Source organism: Microtus oregoni, unplaced genomic scaffold (assembly GCF_018167655.1).
Source record: "Microtus oregoni isolate MIOR12 unplaced genomic scaffold, Mior012 000016F_ref0000370, whole genome shotgun sequence".
Taxonomy (NCBI): Eukaryota; Metazoa; Chordata; class Mammalia; order Rodentia; family Cricetidae; genus Microtus; species Microtus oregoni.
The window spans coordinates 13,271,987-13,283,655 of record NW_024543075.1 but is presented as its reverse complement, the minus strand read 5'-3'; the positions used below and the strand labels follow the sequence as shown (position 1 = coordinate 13,283,655).

The 11,669-nt window shown below is 46.4% G+C and overlaps 1 long non-coding RNA gene across 1 annotated transcript; it reads right to left on the bottom strand.

Moving 5' to 3' along the window:
- Positions 1-210: 210 nt before the first annotated feature.
- LOC121458120 lies at positions 211-4,481 on the bottom strand. The gene is made up of 3 exons (XR_005975802.1): positions 4,126-4,481; positions 2,355-2,581; positions 211-788 (listed from the first exon to the last, which is right to left on the bottom strand). It is a non-coding gene; the product is annotated as an uncharacterized LOC121458120 (long non-coding RNA).
- Between the last annotated feature and the right edge of the window lie 7,188 nt (positions 4,482-11,669).

Below are 11,669 nucleotides of genomic sequence, written 5' to 3'. Positions count from 1 at the left end.
TCTGGAATCTAACTTTGGGATTAACTTGTGAAAATTTTAGGTTTTTTGTTAAAAATAATTTTATTAAAAAGTCTCATTTGTATTTTAAAAATTTATTCAACTAAAACTTGGGGAAAGCATAGGAGGAGATGGTATAGAAAATCAATGAAGAGCCTCCCCTTTCTCTTCCCTTCTCCCCCTCCCTCCTCACCATCTCCTGTCTTCCCCACCCTCTTCTTGTCTTTGGAGCAGTGCCAGTTCCTCTACCCTCCTACCCTGGGCTCCACAGAGATGAGCCTAGGCCCTGTGTCAGCAGCACCCTGGGAAGTCTGCATCCTGGAGAAAGAAGCCCTTCCTCCCTTGAGGAAAGGTAGGCAACGAGAGAGGAAAAAGTCCACTTCTCACCCATCAAAAGTGACAAGTGTCTTTGCACCCATTCTGTGCCTAGTTTTGAAGTGCTCTCTTCGGCAAGAGCATGAATGTTGGGAGATTAATTAGTCCTTCTCGTCCTTCCCCTCCCTGGGACGGAGTAGAATCTCAGGGGTGGCAGGAAGATGCTGAGGGTTCCATTCTGGCTGTGAAGACCTTGCTGTAGGAGAGCCCTTACAGGGCCCGTTCTTTCAGTTGTGTTCACCTGCAGGGTGACCAAGGACATTTACACATCTGTCCTCTTTGTTCCCAGCTTTGAAATGCAAACCCTCAGAGAAGATGCAGTAGTCTGCCTCCGAATGCTTTCATGGCAGGAGCCCTATCTTCCCTGCTGAGTCTCCAGATTTAGAAGAAGCGGGACTTCATCACAGGAATGGATTCTGCAGGACAATAGCAAAGGACAGGCAGACAAGCAGCTACTTAGCAGGAGATTCCTCTCCTGGCCTCCGTTAACTTGGGAACAGGGAGGGCAGCTCTGTCAACCTCATCCACCTTCAGCTCCAAGGACGGTGAGCTGACCTTAGCTGGCAGACCTGATTGTGGGGCACATCCATCTTTGGGCAGCTGCACCTGGAGTCAAGGTCCGACTCCCATATTCACCATTGGGATCTTATCCCAGAAGCACATGGGGAAAGGGATTCTGGGAAAGAAAGCCTGAGGGCTTTGCCTGTGGTCCTGAGGAGGCTGTAGTAGGAAAGACTGGGTACTTGACACCGGCTGAGGATTCAAGAAGGTCCTTCACACCTGTTAAGGGAGAGAGGCACCTCCCTGCCCCCAGCTACATTGTTGCAACAGCTACAGAAACCACCAGGGAAGAGCAGTTTGGAAGAAGTGCCTATGATCAGGCTGTCAATCAGCCAGTTCACCTCACCTCCCTTTTTCTAGCTTGTCTTTCCTTCTTGATGTTCTAAGTTGCTCTTGGCCTCAGTCACAGCCCCGCTCTCTTAGGGATCCCTGCTCTCCATGAGGTTGGGTAGCCCCATTGCTTGCAGGCTCCCCGCCCCTCCCCTCCTTCTCGGCCTCTATCACACGTGTAATTAAATGCTCATCTGTGTAATTACTTGTTTACAGTTCTGGGTCCCTGCCAGGCTACATTCCATGCAGTCAGAAACGTGTCTTTCCCCCTCACAGCTCCTTGCTCAGAATCTCCCTCAGCATAGACCCAGGAAGCAGGTCGGCATCCTGTTTGGAAGTGGGTGGGTGGGTCAAGTTGTAGTTTTCATTATTGTCAAAGCTAGACTCTGGCTTGGGAAGCTGAGAGGACACTAGATGGTGATCCCTGTGGAGTTAGGATTTGTTGTTGCTCCCTTGTGGTAGAGTCCTTAGCCACTTACATATTGCTTTCTCTCTATCCAGTTGGAGATCTATTCAGGGGGCGTTTCAGGAGCACTCATAGTGAGGGACACAGAGGAGGACTGTAGTTTAAAGGCAAGGCCAGGACTTGGCAGGTGGAACAATGACCCCCACCTCTTATTTTTTAAGTACCAGAGAGACTGCCTGTATTCCGTATACCACACCGACCCAGGTTACATCCCTGACTTCCGGTGGTTGGAGGAACATGCTAGCAAAAACACAACTGGTGATTGCAGGAATTATCAAACATACCTGGGTGCCACTCCTAAATAGCAGATTAGCAACACACCAGGGTTGAGGACATAGAATCAGCAAGTGAAGATGCAGGATTGTGATGTGGGCAGCGCCCTACCCCTGCTCATGGCACTGGGGTTGTGTTTAGGAGGGACTCCTGGGAGAGTCAGGGTGCTGAAACCTCTCATTAGCGGAAACCTGCTGTGGACTAGATGGAAGGAGATGCATCCACGGTGCCCTGGTGGAGGAACGAGAGCCATGTTGCATGAGTGTTTGTGATTTATGAACAGGTTTCCGGGCTTTGCTGTGGTTTCACATCCAGAGATGCCAAAAACATTTAGGCAAGTCTAAATGCTTACCTGATGGGAAAGGCTGGTCAGATCACATAGAAGGTGGCAGCTGGATGGCTGCTGGGTCCTGAGGTGAGGAAGACGACCAGGGCCAGCCAGTCAGAAGAGAGGCCCAGAGATTCCAGAATCCTGCGTTGAGCTCGGTGCCTCTTCCTTCCCAGTGCCTCTTCAGGAACAGACAGCTCAGCTATACTGAAGGAACTAGGCCTGATGGTGAGGGCCTGTCATCTCAGCCACTGCAAAGTTCAAAGTTCAAAGCCAGCCTGGGAAATTGAGTGTGTGTGTCCCATCTCAAAACAAACAATGACCGGCCCTTCCCACACAAACTGCTGTGCCTGCGAGCTCTGTCACTGGTTCGAACTTCTGCTTCTCCTTTCTTTTTCTCCCTTAGAGCAATGCTCAGGAGACGAAGTCTCGATAATGAAGTTGGGGTTATACCTGCTGAGCTTACGCTCTTCCTATGAGACACTATGGGATATCCAGTTCCTCCCTTCGAGGAGCTTAGGGGAGAGGAAGGGTCTCTGCCCTGGGCTTTTATTTCTCCATCTAATTCTTAATGAGATCTTGTTCCTCCCATGCCAGGTCTTTTGATGCCCACCTCCTGACTACTACCTGACCCTTTTCCTCTTCCTCCTTGTTTCTTAGTTACACGTTGGGATTTCAGCTCGGAGCACAAGATCTACTTTCTCCCATCCTACTGTCCTACTTACTCCTTTTGGAGGATTTTATCCTTGGGATAGTACGAAGGTCAACTGAGCAGCTCCCAGAAAGGAAGCCCTGAACACCGAGCACCTTCCTTATAGAAACACGCAGCTGTTCCTCGGTGTCGAAGGGGAGAGCAAAAACCAGGAGTGCTTGAGTTGTTCACAATTACACTCTCACCCACTCATACACTTTAATCCTTTCCTAGATGCCTTGGAACGGCTAGTACATGGCCAATGCCAAGTAGACAGTGTTATCCTGCGGCATTTAGGGGACAAGGATAAGGGAAAACAGCTTGGAGGTACCAGGAGTGGAGAGCCGGCTGCCCACCTTCAGCTCGCTGTCCTTGAAACCCTGAGCCTTCAGGGGTCATTTCCAGCCCATCACTGCCTCCAGCAGTCAGGCTCCCTCTCAGCTGCACTCACCTGGCTTTGACCTTTGCTCTAACATTCTACCTCGATGAATATCGAGCACTGTGCGCATGCTTTCTTGGACGTGCCGGCCCTTTGTCAATGAGCCCTTTGTCAATGATACTTCGGGGTATCTATGAGAGGAGGCTTGCACTCCTGGGGTCTCCCATGAGGACAGCTGACCGTGGGGTCACGGGAAAAAAAATCCTAGCACCCTGTGTTTCCTACTCTTTCACAGGCCCCTCTCTCTCGGCGGGGAGGTCGGTACCTGCTTCTCCAGCTTTCCCCGGAACATTTGCTCCCACAAAGACGGCCCTGCCTTCCCAGATTGAGGGGCTGACACCTTGGAAGGACACTGGAGCGAGCTAACAGGCAGCATCAGAGAAACTGACGCTCATTTCCATGCTTGGCTCCATTCCTGTTATTTATTCAAAAAACTCGAACAGTTTTTCTGGTAGATCTCTTTATGTGGAAAAGCATATGCAAATAGAATTGAAGATGTCGTGGGTGTCAGTCAGTACACGGTGCCAAAGCCTCTTCTTGCCCTTGTCTGACTTTCCAGGGGTTTCCATAGGGCTGGAGTGGTCTGGAAACTGGGGGGAGGGGTCTGGAATTAGGGGGAACAAATCTGTTAGGCTCTGTGACTCTGACCACTCGGTCTCCCTTACCTCATATTGTCCACTGGAGCCGACGGTTCCGAGCTGGGAGCTTTGCTTCCTCCTCCTCTTTCCTCACCGTCGCTGTCGTCGTCACCGTCATGATTAATCTTTATTTAAAGTGAGGGAAATGGCTGAAGCCATTTAACTGTATGCCTTTAACACTGACGGGCTTGTCATTTCCCCTCACTTCCTCTATCGGTTGCTGAGAGTCGGTGACAGGTTTAGAATTTGATCACAGCACCATCTACTGGGTACTAGACTCCCTGCCTTCCCCCAGATACTTTTTTTCTTTTTCTTTTTCTTTTTTTTTTCCTCCTCCTGTGTTTATTCCTCTCCTCTCGCTCTTGCTTTGTCCCAGTCAAAGTTAGCTTGAAAAGTTGCCGGTAGTTCATTCATAAAAGTGAGACGCTTCTAAAAATGACAAAAGCTCACATTCCCCCTGCGGTAGGCACTTCCAAAGACAATAGCCGGAGCTTACACGGTACACTTCATATAATTATTTCCTGGGATCAATAATCTCATCAGTAGGCTCAGTGATGGGGACATCATGGTAATGAATGGCTGGATGGGGCGGCCATCCCGAGTGCTGTCCTCAGCCCTGTCACCTGTGCAGCCCAAGGGCACGGTGAGAATCGGGGCTCCGTCTGGCCGAGGAATTAATCATAGTTATCTGTAATTCATATTTGTGTAATTTGCCTTCTATATGCAGCCTGCCCCACATTGATCAACATGGATTTCTTCTAGAACAATGGGTCATTCCTATGATATGGAGCAGAGTGGGAAGCACTGGATAAGTTATGCTCAGGAAGTATCAAAACCTGAACCACACCACAGTAGCGCTGGACGCCACGCTCAGTCTGGGACGGAATGACAAAACGACCCCGTGTGTCAGTGCTGCTGGTTTGAATACCAGAAGAACAAGAATCCTGGCCATCAGGGTAAGGGAGTCCCTTCCTGTGACCGTCCCTGCCCAGCTCCATAAGGGTATATGCTGTGTATTTCCAGAGAGTTATTTAAAAGTCCCAGGGTTTAGGACCCAAAGTATGAGCAAGGCCATGGCTTCCTGGAGATGATGGGCTGGACTCAGATGCAAACATAGTCAGGTCCCTCTTGGAGCCATGACAAAGCCTATGGCGTCTGAATTGTCTTCACTTTGAGGTGGTGGTGAGCTGTGGAGAAATGCTATCTTTTAGACAACTAACCACTTTGCTGGGGCCAGTTGCCTTGAGCAAGGATGGCACTCACTCTTGACAAGAGCCTGAAGCCCAGTCTCACCTCCTAGTGTTTGCCTGGGCTGGACCCCCACTCCTACTCCCACTCCTGCCTGGATCCCTTCTCGCATTTCCTCCTCTGTTGGTCTATTCCTCCTCTAAGCCTTGGTGACCCAGTCCATCTCTAGATATGGTTTTTGTGGTTGTCTCCTCTACAGTCTCTCCCTTGGGCTTCGCTGGGCTGCATCTTGGTGTCCTGTAGGCCTAGCATGCAGTGCTCCCCCTCGAGTGGACAATCCACGAACTCGCTGTTGAGTGTGACAAGCATCTTCTTGACTCCATCTGGAGCTACAGGATGAATGAAGTGGATAGATCCTGTCCTTGTGGGCTGTGTGGTATAGAACCGTGGGGAGGAGGCGGCAGGAATTCAGTAGTTCCAGAGGTAACGTTTAGCCTGGAATCTGTATGAGGGGCTGAGGAATAGATTGCAGGTGGGTGGGAAGGCAAATGGGAAGAGCGGGCCAGCAGAAGGAAGAACAAACATTTCGGGAGATCTGATCATGAAGAAATGTGGGAAAGGGTGAGTTGAGTTGTGTCTCTCTAAACAAACTAGCTCAGGAATGGGGGAGACGATTCAAGCGTTAAAGGTCCTGCTGCACAAGAAGAGGCCTGGAGTTTGGATCTCTAGAACCAGGCAAATGCCCGGTGGATGTGGTGGCTTCCCTGTCATTCTAGCATAGGACGGCAGAGATGGGAGATCCCAGATCAAGCTGGCTAGGGCTCCTGAAGCCTCAGGTGTTGCCTGGGGACAGAGGAAATGCCACCACCTCTCTCTTAGGGCAATGTGATTGCAGCCCTATCAGCACAGGGACAGCTCTGCAGGTCTAGAACATTTTCATGTTGTCTCCACATTACAGGGTTATTTCAGGAAGGGCAGGGAGATTGCTTCATGTCTCCAGCATGACAGTGTGCTGGCTCTAGGAATGAGTCTTCTTACTTCTCCTGACACTTTCCCCAACTCTGTGTGTGTGTGTGTGTGTGTGTGCGAGAGAGAGAGAGAGAGAGAGAGAGAGAGAGAGAGAGAGAGAGACAGACCCTGTTTCCAAAAAAAAAAAAGGGTGGGCTATGGACTGAGCAGGATATATACATACATACATATTATATATATACATGTATTCTTAACAGTCAAAGAAAAAGAAGCCACAAATTTGCAAGAGAGCAAGGGAGCATGTAGGAGGGGTTGGAGGGAGGAAAGAGAAGGAGGGGAATAATAAAATTTTATTTTCATTTCAAAAACTAAAAGTATTAACAATAAAAAGACTCAAGGTGGGCAGCACCTGGGGAATGGCAACCGAGACACCTTTTGCACACACTTGCACACACACATGCACACACGAATGCACGCATGCATTCACATACACTATACCCCTAATGATTAAGAACAGTCAGTCTTCAAGAAGTTGCCTGGTGGGTTGGGAAGGACTTACATTCTGTCCTGGCTCTGGGATAGCCTGTACTCTGGGATAGTCTGCCCTCTGGGATAGCCTGTACTGTCTTGGCTTCTCTGTGTCTCCAGCTTCTCCATTTGTAAATGAGGGTTGGGATTAAATGATCAAGGAAGTCATATTTAAAAATACATGACCTGCACCTTATTCTTAGTATAGTTACAGGGCTCAGGCTGTGCAGGGAACCATGCCTTCTGAGCCCACAGTCAACGAGGTTCTCCTGATTGGGGCCCTTAGCTCTTAATTGAAAAGATAAATTTTGACTTTAGAGGTCGAGTTTCTTTTAGGTGTGTGTCAAAGGGTGGGAAAAGGAGTTCTGTCACTCATGATGCCCTTACATGGTGTCACAACCTGCCCAGTCTGGCCGTCCACCCTCTCTGTCAAAGACACTGTTGATTAAACTTAGACTTCATGCATGTTAGGCAAGAGTTTCATCTCTGAGATACATCCCCAAACCTTCATTCGTTTGCTTGCTTATTAAGACAGGGTCAAAGTACACTGACGTGACTGGCCTCTTATTCACTCTGTAGTCTGGGCTGGCCTTGAACTTGTGACCAGCTCAACAGCTAGAATTGCAGTTTGTGCCACCAGGCTTGGCATTTCTGGCATTCTGTATTTCTCTTGATCTGTCCTACAAATCCTTTGGTTGCATTATTCAACTCATGTCACCAAACATTCTGCTTATCAAACCCTTTGTTTCTGTGGTTGTTTGTAAATTCTGGATGTTGGCTCCTGCCTGTGTAGCTGGGCTAGAACTTCTCCCATCCTGTGGGCTGTCTGTATGCTCTGCTGATAGTTTCTTCTGCTTCAGAAACTTAAACTTCCCAGGATTCCATTTAGGATACTTGGAGTCAGTTCCTGTGAGGTTGATGTTTTCTTTAGAAAGTTTTCTGTCTCCTTTCATCGCTTGCTGAAGGTTAATTGGGAACCCTGATTGCTTTTTGGGCTGAGGGGGGGGGGACTTAATTGGGGGAGGAGGAGGGAAATGGGAGGCGGTGGCGGGGAAGAGACAGAAATCTTTAATAAATAAATAAATTAAAAAAAAAAGAAAGTTTTCACTTACCTCAATGTCTTGAAGAATATTCCACATGTTTTCCTCTGGAACAGCAGTTCTCAACCTATGGGCTTCACATATTAAATATCTTGCGTATCAGATATTTACATTACAATTCATAACAGTGGCAAAATGAAGATGTGAAATAGTAACAAATATAATGTCTTGGCTGGGGTCAGCACAACATGAGGAGCTGTATTAAATGGCTGCAGCATTAGAAAGGCTGAGAACCACTGCTCTGGACGCTTCAGCATTTCAGGATTTAAAGTAAGGTTTTTGATTCACTTTAATAGATCTTTATACAAGGTAAAGGATATGGATCTAAGTCCATTCTCCTGCAGGGGCGCAGTTTGGCCACTACTATTTGTTAAATAGACTTTTTCCCCCCTCACTGCATGTTTTTGCTACACACACACACACACACACACACACACACACTCACACATAGTTTAAGTTGAGGTTCATATTATGATTCCTCCAAGTTGTGTGCTTACTCTTTAGGATGATTTTTTTATTATGTGGGATGTCCTTCCGTATACCTGTTGCACTTTTAGTGGTTAATAAAAGAGCTGCTTATGTCAATGACTTAGCAGAGTAAAGCCAGACAGGAAATCTGGACAGAGATAGAGGGAGAGAGTAGGCAGAGTCAGGGAGATGCTGTGTAGCTGCCAAAGGGAAGGACATGGCAGGACCTTACCTGGTAGGCCACAGCCTCATGGTGATACAGATGAATAGAAATGAGTTAATTTACAATATAAGAGTTAGCTAGGAATATGCCTAAGCTAATGGCCTAACAGTGGTGTAATTAATATAGCTTCTGTGTGATTATTCAGATTTGGGCAGCCGGGAAATGAAAGAGCACTCTCCTATAGTTTTTGGTTTTGGTTTTTTGGGACAGGATTTCTCTGTAACTTTGGAGCCTGTTCTGGAACTCACTTGGTAGATCAGGCTGACCTTGATCTCACAGAACTTCATCTGTCTCTGCCTCCCTAGTACTGGGATTAAAGGCATGTACCACCCCCACCTGGTGAATTTTGGCTATTCCTGGCCCTTTCTGATTGCATAATAATTCTAGATGTATGAAATGTGACATTCATTTACAAAGAACCACAGAAATTAACCCCCAAGGAAATGAAACTTCCAATCAACAAATGGGCTAATGAAATTAATAGGTTTTCTGTCCCCCAACAATAGGTTTCTCCTCCAACACAGTAAGCTAGATCAAGCCAAATTTAAAAAGTATGACAACAGGTTTATTTGAGCAAAGCAGCCCTGGATGGGTTCTCCAGTCCCAGAGATGAAAGCTGGAGAAGTCAGGTCCACAAACGAAAGCAGGGAGACTTTATAGGGTGTAGGCGAGGGGTGATGATGAGTCTGCCACTAGCTGGGTTTGTGCCCAAGTAAAAAGCTGAGCCCTTAAGGCAGGGACTTGGGCAGCTGGCAACTGCAGTAACCACCAAGAACGCAGAATTGGGCTTTTAGGTGGCAGGCGAGGTTTGGAGAGAGAGAGAGAGACAGGAAAGGGACTTTCTAGATTATGCAGGAGTAAACTGGAGGTTCCAACAACATAATCCCCAGAAAACCAAAAAAAAAAAAAACCCAAAAAAGCAACAAAAAACCCCAACAGCCTTCAAAAGAAAAAGCAAATAGCCAATATTATTTCAAAAGTGTTCAAAATCTCTATTTACTGTGGATATGAAATTGAAAACTACTTGGTGATGCCATCTCACCCCATCAGGATGTCTAGCAGGAAGGAAACAAATGCCAGGTTTTGGAGAGGGTGTGGGGAAAGAGAGGTCCTTATTCTCTGCTGGTGCTAGTACAAATTAATATTGTCACTGTGGAAATCAGTTCAGTGGTTGGTGAACAATGGAATATTATTTAGCTATGAAAAATGAAATCATGAACTCTGCAGGAAAATGGATAAATTCAGAAGTACAGTATTGAGCGAGGCAACCCAAATTGAGAGAGAGAAAAAAAATTATCTGCATGTTCTTTGTCATATATGGATCCTAGCCTATGATATATGATATCTGAACAGGTGCAAGTGTGGGTAGAATGTAACACTTATGAAAGCAACCAAGAGAGGGTTGTTTTAGGTGTAAGGAAGGACAGAATGCAGGCAAAGGGACATGTGAGTCATGAAAGAAGATGAAAAGCGATTTTTTTTTTCTAGTTTCAACTCTGCCACAGAATTTTCTTTTTTATGTTGTGGTAAGCAACTAAATAAAAATATATTGATAGTGAAAGTGTAAAACCCTACACAGGGCTCCATGGTGCTATGTCTCTTCTGACTGCACAGAAGTTCCCTGAGATGCACAGAGTTGTGCACTGGGTAAGTATTTGAGTGCTTACCTCAAACCAGCTGTGTGATGCTAATGAACAGTCTGTTGGTCATTTGTCAGGGTGTAAATCTGAGCGGTCCCCTGGGTTTTTGTTTTAAGTGCTTGTTCCTCAGTTGGTGGGAGCTTTTGAAAACTGGCCCATCTCTCAGGTCCTCTCCCATGCTCCCTGCTTCCTGGTCTCCTATGATCCTGGCTCCACAACACGCTCCCATTCCATGAATGGAGCTGCTTTGCCGTGGTCGCCACCATGATGGACTGAAACTCTGGGTAATGACAAGGTTTTTTTTTTCTCTCATTTCTGTAAGAAATTGTGGTCTCAGCAATGTGAAAGTTTTCCTAACTCTCAGAGACTTAAGAAAACAATTTTGTTTGGTTGGTTTTGATTTTTTTTTTTCGAGACAGGGTTTTTCTGTGTAGCCCTGGCTGTGCTGGAACACACTTTGTAGATCAGTCTGGCTTTGAACTCACAGAGATTTGCCAGCCTCTGCCTCCTGAGTGATGGGATTAAAGGTGTGTGCTACCACACCCAACTGATTATTTTTTCTCCTGGGTCTTGGTGTAGTTTAAGATGGGCTCACATTGGTTATGGCTGTGGATCTGAGACTCTGTTAGGATTTTGGCTGGGATCTAAGGATAGTTAATCTCTGTCCATCCCGTTTCATTGTCCTGGGACAAGTGGATTGGTTTGGTCATGTTCTGGTGGTGATGGTGCCAAATGGTAAGCCCAGACTGCATAAGAAATTTTTAAGCTTTTGGTACTGTGATTGCACTAAATGTTGGTGAAAACAAGTCACATAGCTAACCCCCAAATCAAGGACATGGAAGGAGACACTGCTTCAGTGGGAGAAACTGAAAAATTATCAGGCAAAGCGAATGGACACAGGAAGGAGCTGAGAAGAAGCTATATTTTTACAGATCACATTGTAGTGGATAGCACCCATCATTTTGTTGTACTTCCCTTTTCTAAGTGGCCACTGTGGTTTTTCTCTAACATCTTTCCAGTTGCTTTGATAGATTCCATCCTTAAAACACCAAAATGTCATTGGCTTTAGTGTCTGGGAACAGCAGCATTGCCAGGTCTGATGTAACATGCAGTCTGAGGCCCTTTCTATCCTTGGAGCACATCTCTCTTAGGTTGTAGAGAAGGGTACTGAATTCAAAAATCATTGCTATACATCAATAAGCAAGGGTTTCCATTTGTATTATGTCTTGGATGGAGTTTTTGTTTCATTTTGTTTGTTTTGGTCTCTTTTGCCATGATAGTTTTAAATATGCACAACACATACATGGTTAAAGTCAGAGACATATAAAAAGAATAAATGCCCACAGACGTCCCATACAGTCTTGTCCCTCTTCCTCACGGCCACTGACTTCCTATAGATGTGCCATCTTGGAGAGGGATTGGTTTGTAAGTTTTATGTAATATTATAAACCATTT